Source organism: Hemicordylus capensis, chromosome 3, assembly GCF_027244095.1.
Source record: "Hemicordylus capensis ecotype Gifberg chromosome 3, rHemCap1.1.pri, whole genome shotgun sequence".
NCBI lineage: Eukaryota > Metazoa > Chordata > Lepidosauria > Squamata > Cordylidae > Hemicordylus > Hemicordylus capensis.
The window spans coordinates 70,018,299-70,030,680 of NC_069659.1; positions in this window are offsets into that span (position 1 = coordinate 70,018,299).

The window sequence follows — 12,382 nt, forward strand, 5'->3', positions numbered from 1 at the left end:
GGCAGTACATGCAACAAAGAAGCAATTTTTTGCTGCATGTATTGCATCTGCAGGTTCGTGGCCAGCAGAATTGTTGAGGAGGGTGAGAGGACTTATACGGACCCCTTCTGCCTCAGCTTTGAAACCATCAGGTAGCCTCTGTGATGTTTTGAAAGAGGTTTTTATAGACAAAATATCTCATATTCAAGCTGAACTTGATACCACTGATGGTGCAGTCTTTTGTGGGGGCATCCAGTAACTCCTCTAGTCTGGTTATATTGCATCAGTTTCAGTTTGTGATTCCTGAGGACATGAACAAGCTGCTTAGAACACTGCATCCTACCACTTGTTCTCCTGACCCTAGTCCAACATGGCTTATACCAGTGGTTCCCAAACTGGGAGCCTCCAGATGTTGCTGAACTACAACTCCCATCAGCCCCAGCTAAAATTTATTGTGGCTGGGGATGATGGTTGCTGTAGTTCAGCAACATCTGGAGGCTCCCAATTTGGGAACCATTGGTTTATACTATCTAGCAGAGAGATAATTAGATAGGGTCTAGTTGAGATCATAAATGCTTCTCTGAGGGAAGATAGGATGCTGCCTTGTCTTAAGGAGGCAATTATTAGACCTCTTTTAAAGAAGCCTACATTGGATCGCTCAGAGTTAAGCAATTATATGACCATGATTGGCCAAGGTGATTGAAAGGGCGGCGGCCTCTCAGCTCCAGGTAGTCTTGGATGAAGCAGATTATCTGGACACATTTCAAACTGGCTTTCAGACAGGTTATGGGGTGGAGACTGCCTTGATTAGCCTGATGGATGATCTCCAATTAGGAATTGACAGAGGGAGTGTTGACTCTTTTAGTCCTTTTGGATCTCTCAGCAGCTTTCAATACCATTGACCATGGTATCCTTCTGGACCATCCTAGGGGGATGAGTGTAAAAGGCACTGTTTTACAGTGGTTTTGCTCATACCTCTCAGGCAGATTTCAGAAGGTTTTGCTTTGAGACTGTTCTACAAAGTGATAGCTTTTATATGGTGTTCTTCAAGACTCTATTTTGTCTCTATTGCTTTTTAACATCTACCTGAAAACCGTTGGGAGAGATCGTCAGGTGATGGTGCAGGGTGCTTTCAGTACACTGAAGACACCCAAATCTATTTCTCCATGTCAGCTTCATCAGGTAATGGCATAACTTCCCTAAACACCTGCCTGGAGGCAGTAATGGGCTGGATGAGGGATAACAAAATAAGACTTAATCCAAACAATACAGAGGTGCTCATCATTGGGAGCTGCAATACCGGAGATAGAATAGGTCTACTAGTTTAAGATGGAGTTACACCCCCCCAAAAGGAACAGATTCACAGTTTGGGGGTGCTTCTGGACCCAACTTTCTTTCTGATATCTCAGGTGGAGGTGGTGGTCAGGAGTGCTTTTTATCAGCTTCAACAGATATTCTGAGCCCTTTCCTGGAAGAGTGTGACCTTAAGACAGTGGTATACATGCTGGTCATCTCCAGGTTTGACTACTGCAATGCAGTCTATGTGGGACTGCCTTTGTAAGTAGTCCAAAAACTGCAATTGGTGCAGAATGCTGCTGCCAGGTTGGTTTCTGGATTGTCCTGAAGAAATTCATAACCCTCCTGGTTTGAAAGAACTGCACTGGCAAGCAATAGTTTTCCAGGCAAAATACAACATGTTGGTTATTACCTATAAATCCTTTAACAGCTTTGGCCCAAGGTATTTAAGAGAATGCTTTCTTCGTCATGAACCCTGCTGCCAACTGAAATCATCAGGGGAGGTTTGTCTGAGGGTGCCACCAGCTCGTCTGGTGATGACTCAAAGGCAAGCCTTCTCTGTAGTTGCCCCAGAGCTGTGGAATGCCCTTCCTGCTGAGATTAGAGCTGCTCCATTCCTGATGGCTTTTAGGAAAAAAATGAAGACACATCTTTCAGCCAGGCTTTTTAGATGAAGTTTTAGGTGATGTTTTTAGCTGAATTTTATTTATTTAACTTTAAATTTTATATATGTTTTAAATGTCTTAAATCTTTTTGTTTTGTTTTGTTGTTGTAAACCGCCTAGAGACTCTGGTAGTGGGCAGTATATAAATGTGTGTGCATGTGGGAGGGAGGGATTTGGGGAAGATTCTTTTTCTTCCTGAAATGGAATACTAACTAGCTAATCTAGTCCAAAGCCAATCATTGTAGATTTTTCAGCTATAAATTAGTTGTTGCTATTTTATTCTATGATTATTTCCAACCAAGTCAGAATATTTCACTTGATATTCTGATATATTCCTCCATGTAAACAGCTGAGAAACTGGCAAAGATTTGAGGAAACATTCAGCACAATTGGGATGTCATGGCAGTTAGTTATTCACTAGCTAGTTTGTTACACAAACGGTATGGGGCTTGCCTGGAAATAGAGCATAAAGTGCCATGCATCAGGAAAATGATATTGGGAAAGACCTGCAGCTGTGAGCAGTAATTGGTGAAGAACTATCATCAGACTACATATGGCCTGATATGTTGAGGAAAGCTGATAGTGTGCTAGCACTAAAATGGAAGGTATAATACTGACAAACAGAATGCCAGAATAATATTGCTCGATGTGTTGAAATGTATGGAGAGGAGCAGACCCATGGCTAAAATTTCAATACTGCCCTAATAAATTGAAATAAAGTAAGTAATGAACAGAAGATTTTGAAAGTCTCATTCTTCTTCATTTAAATAAAGTAAAGGTTACAGACAAAGAAGGAAGAACCTCCGAATTTTGTCAATCCCGATGCACATATGAGATGGCTTCAGGGGTTGCACAAATGACGTGCATAGTGGCTAATGTTTTGGAAAAGAGATATTGAGCATCCTAAATTAGCACAGTCATCCTGTGACTGAATCACATCTCAGAATCCCCAAATACAGTTACCATTTTCCTTGCACTTAATTTTGTATTGAAATAAAATACACATTCAGAACCATAGTGAAAAAAAGATGGTGGCTGCCAGCATGACATGGCCAAAGAGCAGTCTGAGCCACCGTCTCCATCACAGATAAAGAAAGCCTTCACAAGGGCTTTGGATAGGCTTTTCTTAGGGGCAGCAGTGGCTGCAGCTTGAATCCTCTTTGGCACCTCCATGGGTGGTCAAGTCACCAATCACCATCATAATGCAATGTCTCAATGCCTGCCATTGCATCTAGTAATACAGTGGCAGGACATTGGATTATAAATCAAGTTTATTGCTTACTGAATTTGAATTAGAACAATATAGTGATGTTGTATGATCTGGGGGGAAATGCTATGCTTTGGATTAAAAGGTGGCCTGATTCTTGACTGCTGTTTACATTGATGTGAGGCAAGCGGTAGGGATATGTATGAAGCAAATCTTGCCTTTTGTTTCAAGCTCAAAAGGAAATGCAGATGGCAGATGGCCAAACTCAAAATGTTTTGAGTGTTTCGGCCATAGGGCACAATGGGGAAATTCAAAACATCCCATTGCTTTCCAGGGGAAGCTCCTAAGGACATCAAAGTGAGTTGTGTGGTAGGGCATGATGGACCCTACCTGCAACCCGACCCACAAAAAATGGGCAAGTGGACAATTTATAACAACTTCTTAACCTTTTCCCCAAACCCCCATAGGATCCTATAGGGATTTGAGGGAAAGGTTAAACATGTATTTAAAATCACCGCTTGCACATTTCTTTGTGGGTTGGGTGGCAGGTAGCACCCCATCATACCCTACCACACAACGCACTTTGGTGTCCCTAGGAGTTACCCATGGGGAACAATGGAGTGTTTCGGTTTTCCCATTGTTTCCTATGACTGGAACAAATTGTACTTACAGAGTGCACACAATTTGCAATGCATATTGCAACCTGCCTTGAAAAACAGGACAGAAGCACACAGTAAAAGGGAATCTGTCCCTCCCAACACAGAACATATATTTCAAAAATGGCCAAAAAGGAATAACTGACCCAGAATCCAGTGCCAGTGCCTGCACTGCAGTAACATCTTTGGCACAAGTTGCTCTCTCACACACAATGATGACCCATTATGTTGATTCCTAGCATTGCCACAGCTGCCACAGCAGCACCCTTACTTCGCAGCAAGCATAGCCCTAAGCTCAACTAAAGCAATTTCAGCCACATTTTGAATGAGTACACCTTGCAATGCAGATTGCAGAGCAGACCACAGCATTGAGTGAAGCACAAGTTAGTCTAAACTCAAGGCCAGACATGGAACTCATCACAGCAATTACCTAGAAATATTATAGAGATACCGGGGGGGGCAGAGGGAGGGAGTGGGAGAGGGCGCAAGCTGTGACTGTCCATTTCTCACCACAAGATTGTCTCACAAACAAAACAAACCACAACTCAAGGAAGGAAGGCAGGCACCCAAGTTTTACTTTTGTCAATCTGAGATCCAGCAAAACCAGATAGTTATAGCAGCAATAGCACAGCATATTATACTTCGTGCTGAGAACAGAAAACCACAGAATCAATTTTTCCTTCCTTCCATCCATCCTGCCTGCAACAGAGAGACAGGACAACACAGCAGTCATGGCCTGAAGCAGACAATACTGAGCTGGATGGACCAATGGTCTGACAAGAAAAACAATCTAGGCTTTTACCATGAGAAGACGTCTTCTGTTCTTCTCCAGGGTATATGCAGCAACACTGCTACCTGCCTACCTGTGTCTGGATAACACCATGGCCTCATATTGGTGATGGGCCCCAGCCCACACCATGCTGCCTTCAGAGCCAGCCTCATTTCATGGTTGTACTGGTGCTGGTGCTGCTGGTTCCTTCTGGGGGGCACAACCACCACCCTCAGTCTGGAGCTGAGAAGTCCAGGTGGAATGACTTCCTCCCGCTTCCCCTCAGTCTCAGACTGTGGGGGGGGGGGGTCACACTAGCAAGGGGGATTGGGCAGGCTGGTGAGACTGTGTTGACTGGACTAGAAGCTGACACAATCTCCACCACTGCTACAGAAAGGAAGAGCTCTTTTCCTGACAGGGGAAGACCTCTCCGCTAACTCTAGCTCAGCTGCCATGGGTGGTTGTGTTCCAGGACCACCCTCCCCACCCCAAGTTGAGCCTTTGTGCAGTCACAGCAGTGCCGACAACTTGAGGAGTAGGCCCCTCTTGCCATCACCCACCATGGCCTGCATCAGACCTCCCTCTGCCTGCCACTCTGCTCCTGTATCTGCCTCACATCCTCCCAGACATACTGGGTTTTTTAAAATTCAAGCCCTAACTCTGATGGGGAGGTGGGGGGGGGAGAAAAAGCACTTAAGGCTGGTGTTTTTAAAAAGTCTTTGGGGTCACGGGTGGTCTATTTATGCTGTGTGTGCCACACACAGTGCTATCTATAACACAGTAGTGCATAGTGTACACACAGAAGCTAGAAAAATTAAATAATCCCAAATAAAGAAAGAGGCTTTATTTGGGAGGAACATTTTTGGAGGGGAGTGAGCAACAATGGAGTAAGTCGAAGGGAAGGGAAGTTAAGTAAGAAACAATAAGATCCCTACCATGTTATGTACAAGCTACATAATAAAGAGTATATAACAAATTGGTTTAGTATAGCTTTATCATCAAAGATACTCTCAACCTGAAATAGAACAAAAGTTCAACCCAATATGACAATTGGAAATCACATTGATAAAGCAAAATGTATTGTGATGGAGAGATGGTGAAGTCCATTGTACGAAAGTAATCTATATATATATTTCACCTAGGTGTGCCTGGGGAAAATGCGTCCCGGCAGCCCAGCTGATTGGCTGGGCTGCGGAGGCGCCTGATTGGCTGGCACACCCAGGAGGAGAAGAATTGGCTGGGCGCCTTGAGAGTTTGTTGTATCTGGCACCCCTCCTGGTTTCCAGCAAACAAGGGGTGCAGTATCAGGTACAGGGTTCAATTGATTCCGGTGCACCCATTTCTGTTTGCCACTGATATAAATTGTATACACCAATGGGCTCAAACGATCTAATATCGTAAAAGGCCCAGTCCAACGCTGGCGGGCCTGGCCTGGCGACCGGTGGTGGCCGCAGACTCTAGCGAGCAAGAGAGGCAGGTGGGGGGGAGAGAGAGTGAGCTAGAGAGGCACATGGGGGGGGAGACAGAGCGAGTGAGAGAGGCATGCAGGGGGGAGAGACAGAGCGAGCGAGAGAGGTGCGTGGGGGAGAGAGACAGGACGAGCGAGAGAGGGGCATGGGGGAGAGAGACAGGACAAGCAAGAGAGGCACATGGGGAGAGAGATAGGAGCGAGCGAGAGAGGCGCGGGGGGGAGAAAGCACGAGCGAGAGAGGCGCGGGGGGAGAGACAGGGCGAGCGAGAGAGGCACGGGGGAGAGACAGGACGAGTGAGAGAGGAGCGGGGGGAAGACAGGGCGAGCGAGAGAGGCGCGGGGGAGAGACAGAGCGAGCGAGAGAGGCACGGGGGGAGAGAGACAGAGCAAGCGAGACAGGCGCAGGGGGGGGGAGACAGAGTGACCGAGAGACGCGGTGTGGGGCGGGCAGAGTGAGTGAGAGGGCTGTGGGAGGACCAGCCAAACAAATTCTCCCAACTAACCCCAAAAAGGAAGTGAACTACCACACAGATGCTCTGTGCGGGTTCAGCTAGTATAATCTATTTCAAACAAGTCCACAAATCCACAATGTTCACCCCAGTGACCTCCACTTCGATCTTTGTCTTGGTTAAGTGGAGAATAATCTTAGAAAATTTCCATAAATATTACAGCACTGGTCCAAATGCTCCAGAATACAATAATGTGTACAGCCACTTTACTAAGACTGTCCCGCTCCTCCTGCCCTACAGTCCTAAGTACCTAGTACTTAATCCCTTCCCCAAACAAGGTCCTATTTAAATAACTCTAACCTGACTAGGGCAGGATGGAGGCTCCTTATGTTCTGGCATCATCTGCTGGAATTTGGCCAGGTGCTACTCTCTTTGGGAGGAGAGCTGGTCTTGTGGTAAAGTAAAGTAAAATGTGCCATTGAGTTGGTATCAACTCCTGGAGTCCACAGAGCACTGAAAAAGAGAAAGAGAAAGAAAGAAAAGGACCTCCAGGCTATCTCCTGTCTTTTCAAATTCTCAGGACTTCTAACCCTTAGATTTAAAGAAAGAATTAGGTTGCCTGACATTTCCATGTGAAATTGTATTTCTTCATCGATGTTAAAAGGTCATCCAGACCAGATAAAGCACATGAGGTCACGGGATTGCAACACCATGTACCACTTCTTTGCAGCAAGGCATGGAACTAGGCTGTGAAGTTTTCATACATCTATCAAACTATTATTTTACTTGAATTACCATTCATATGTCCTACATGTTGTCAACTATATTTTAATGTAATAAAACTACTGGAAATGCTTTATCACTAATTATTGTCTATTCTGGAAATTGCTCCTCATAGAATTTTTTCTAAGATTTCGAATCATATCTTTATTATTCTGTACACTGCCTAGAGATGTATATTTCAGGCAGCATATAAATATGATAGATAAATAAATGAATGAATGAATATTATGGATTTGAAAGAGTCTTTCATTGCATTTTCTAGCAGGTCTCAATTTTTCTTGTAAAAAGTTTCGTTTCATTTGTTATTTACAGCCTTCACCAAATAAAATGTAAAATGAGAAGTGAATGCTTTCTTCACACTTTTAGTTTGATTGCAAGGCCTTAGAGACCTCAGATGCTCACAAGTAAAATCTTTAATATACAGCCTGTCTCTTTTTAAGAGTCATTTTATTCTTTTCACCTTCAGGTTTTTTGATGATCAAGGCAATTTGCTTCACTTGCTCAAAAGTAATGCTAACATAATTGGGTGATGACTTGACATATCTGGCTTGATATTCTCTGAGAAGAAAATATGTATTTCACATCTTTCCACGACTTAATTTAGTTAGTTTTTGCTCTGGTCATGAACTGATCCTAGGGGTTTCCTTTCAAATTGGTTACTTCTCTTGGCAGATGTTGAGCTGTTTAATCCATCCCTTTCTGTTCCCTGTAGCCAAAAAGTTAATTTTCCTAAGGATAGATTTTTCTCTGTCAGTGCACTTTCTTTCTTAGATGCAATGCTACTAGTGGAGGTGTGCTATGTCTGTACAGTGTTATAAAGTGCTCATGTGAGGCTAGAAGAAAATATTCTTAGAATATTGCCTGAAGTTTTAAATTATCTAACACAACCTGAGCCTCCAATAACATCTCTATATTTGTTTTCACCTTCACATACCAAGTTGTTCAAGTTATAATTAATGTTTTCTGTATAGTTATTGTGATCCTGAAACCACTGAAGTATTGGGGCTGCCTTTGTGCCACAATGGGTCAGGCTGAAAAATGCAGACTTTCAACAATAATGAAAGCAAAAAATGAAGGTAAGCTAAACTGCTTTGATTGTACTGTGGGAAGTGGAATACAAATTATGTAAAACAAGAAGATAACCAAAAAGGCTGTTTGAATCCAGTTCTACAAATAAGTATAAATGGAACTGCCCTGCCCCTACCTCTCTATAGCTCAGTGATGGAACACATGATTGGAATGCAGAAGTGTGCCTGTTTCAGTCCCAGGCATTTCTGGGTACCACTCAAAAAGATTCCTGTCTGATATCATGTGCAGATAATACAGACCACGGAGTGGACCAGTGGTTTGGCTCAGTATAAGGAATATGTTTGTATGTACTATGTTGCAGAATGTGAACTGTCTGCATGGTTTTCAGAACAAACACCAGTGCAAGGTTTAAGACAACTTTACTTATGAGACAGATGCTTAGAGGTCAGTACAGAACTTGCTGATTCACACACAGGAACAGGAATAGAAACTCCTACCTCGCCCAACCAGGACTGAGGAAGCCACAATGCCCCCTCTGGCTTTGTAGCAGATTACATGCAAACTATACACAGTATGCCAACATACTAGACTAAGGCCATAGTCACTTAGAAGAATTTCCTGCACCTATCAAAATGACTCCTATTCAATTTGTTAATTGCCATGGACATATGCATAGGAAAGGACATGTTCCAGACTGATTGTGCTAAGTAGTTGGAAATCATTGCTGGGAGGGAGGGGGCAGCTCAAACTGAGATTCTGGGGTGGGGTGGCAGGTACACTCCTCCCTATGCAACTGTGATCGCTTGAAAGTAAGGGGAAGATCTGACCAGATTTGTATTGAGTTATAGCTGCAGCTATCATGCAGCACCGCTGAATTTTAATACTGCCACTGCCAGCCTATCAGGGCTCAGGAAACACAAGGGGCTAATAGGCACCTGGCTCTTTAAAGCTACTGGCTGACATGTTGTGTAGGCTTACACCAATGTTACTGAACTGACCCATGCTGCTGCAGGTGTCTAAGGAAGCATCATTGTTCTCTTGCAAGAGTGCTCTTGAACAAATACTTAAAACAGCATGGACACACTTCAGGAGCACAACTTACATTGAAAACAATATAAGTTGTGCTCTTGAAGTGCATGCATGCTGATTTGAGTATTTGTGCAAGAGTGCTCTTGCAAGAGAGCAATGACTTTCCTTTAGACATTTGCAAAAGCATGAGCTGGTCAGTAACATTGGTATAAGTCTGCATAACATGTCAGTCAGTAGCTTTAAAGGGCCAGATCACCCAAGTGCCCCTTGAGTTTAGGGATGTGTGAACTGGCTCAATTTCGAACTGCTTCGAGCTTTTTAAAAGGTTGACCTTCCGTGCTGCAGTGGCCATGGGGTGAGGGGGAGTCTCCGGGAGCTCCCCTTCCAAAACGGTCCTGCTGGCCTCCACCAGAATTTCCCCTGGCTGGTTTAGCCCATTTCAGGGCCATTTTGGCCCTCTGTGTATGTGCAGGCAATTTTGATACAAAAAATGGCTGCCACCTATGCACAGAGGACTGAAACGGCCCCAAAATGCAAATATAAAAATGTTTAAATAAATAAATAAATAAATAAATAATGAGCCGGAATGTCTTGGGGAGACTTGGGGGAAGGCCAGTGGGGGAGGGGGAGCCGCTGAAGCCTCCCCCCCAGCTACAGCACTCCCTGAACCCACCATAGCCCACAGTGGTGGTAGGTCAACATTTTTTAAAGGTTGACCTACCACCACTGTGGGCTATGGTGGGTTTTAATGCCACTTAGCACCCCTGACCAGGCCTGAACAAGTTCGGATTCAAACTGAACTGGGCCCCTGCTCAAGGGGGTAAAAACGAACGTGCCTGAACCAAACCAGACGAATCAGTTTTGTGCACATACCTACTTGTGTTACCCTTTTGTGCAGGACTATTGACATTGTAGTTGTTCTCAGCAGCATGGTGAAAGTCTGTGTAACATGCCTGGCTCGCGAATATCAGCACTTATTGCATAAGTGCAGTCTGAGAAACCTGTCTACTTGCCCACTCACTTGCCACCATGCCACAATCCTGATTGTGCCATTGTAACAACCTTAACAGAGTGATCTAGAGGAAAGGTGTTATACGATAATCTACAATGTTCCAAATAGCATACAGTATTTATGTCTAATATGACTAACAGGACATCATTATACACCCCAAAATCATTTCTGGGTGCAGATCTTCATTCAAAACTACTCTGCATCAAATAGATATTGAGTGACCTTGTTACTGCTGCAAAAGACATAAGTGAAGTGTTTAAGTGAGATCAAAACATTTAAATAACTTACCATATTAGAGCTCATAAAATTCAAAATGTTGACTGTGCTTCTTGAGTCTTCTAACCTTTTTCAAATGGATCTTTAGTTAATTATCTTCAAAATAGACACTTTAAAACATTTTGATGCTTAGGAATTGATATTTAAGAGGGTTTTAATAAAAATAAAAATATTAATCATATTCACTTTTAAGATTTAGAAAGGTTGTACTCTAAGGTTCAGATGACATTTAAACAATTATGCCAGGAGTTAGCATTGATAAATTTTGGTTGCTTAACCCTTTTGTCAGCAATTTTGTATTTTTTTGCAGAGCATGCTGCTGTGAAACTGGCATTTATAGCTGAGTGCATTCATCCTAATGGAACATTTTTCTGTCCTTGTGGTTATAACATCTATAATTCTGTAGCAAAGCAATCTGAGTCTATACTTAGTCCAAAAACGTACAAACACAAAGACATCACAATTATTTGTTTGCCGCTTTGATTATTATTTATATATTTATATACCACCCTTTGTCAATTACCTCAGGGAAATGTACAAAACCTAAATATCACCATTTTTTAAAAAAGAAGAACAATAAACACTTAAATAAAAACAGTAGTCTCTAATGCTCAAAGCAAAAAGGCAGTGAAGAACAAGACCCTCACACTTTCTGGCCAAAACCCCAAATAAACAGTGTAGCCCACAATTCCTTCCAGAATTCCAGGAAGAAGGGCACAGAATGAATTTCCTCTGCAAGGGAGTTCCACAGACTTGGAGCAATAATAGAAAAGATCCTGTCCCACATATAAGACAGCTGAGTTTCAGAAAGTGTTCGCATGCAGAACCGGGTCCTTCCATCAGATCTCAGCAGATGAGTGGAGATTCATATGGGGAAAGATGGTCATTCAAGTAACTGGGAACTAGCATTTTGAATTGCACCTGGAAATAATAATATTTATTTATTTATTATTATTTATTTATTCGATTTTTATACCGCCCTTCCAAGCTGGCTCAGGGCGGTTTACAATTAAAAAACAAATCATTAAAAACAATTAAAACAGAAATACAAATATAAACACCAATTTAAAAACATCTTAAAAAACAATTAAACAATCAAAAACCCTGAAAACCAGGTTAACTAAAACTAATTAAAAACCCTAAAAGGCCAGGCCAAACAGATGGGTTTTAAGGGCTCTCTTGAAGGTCAGTAAAGAATTAAGATTACGAATTTCTGCTGGGAGTGCATTCCACAGCCCAGGAGCAGCCACAGAGAAGGCCCGCCTCCGAGTTGCCACCAAACGAACCGGTGGCAATTATTAATAACAATATTAATAATGATAAATCTGTGTGGAGAAAGCAGCAGGTGCTTCCTTCCTTCCTTCTTCCTTCCTTCAGCAATGACCAATATTCAGCAATGGCCAATACAATGAGGTGTAGAAGAACGTGTGACCCTTCAAGTCAAACACAGGTTACTAGTTTGTTCTAGTGTGTTCTACTAGTTGCTTGACAATCCTCTGATTTTTCAACTCTTGACAGACAACAAAGACAGGACACCTTGACTGAATGACTGCCACATACTTCTTCTGGGTATGGTTGGCTTCAACATGGTTGGTCACAAATTGTGCCAATTGCTGTTACTAAATAGTTTATTTAAAATATCTAATGGGAAAGAGAGTTACATCTAATGCCTATATAGCTGGAATCTACAGACAGAACTTTTCATTTCTGCAAGCGGGGAGGAGTGATGATTTTCCTTGTTCTCAGTCTTCCCTCTGCAGCT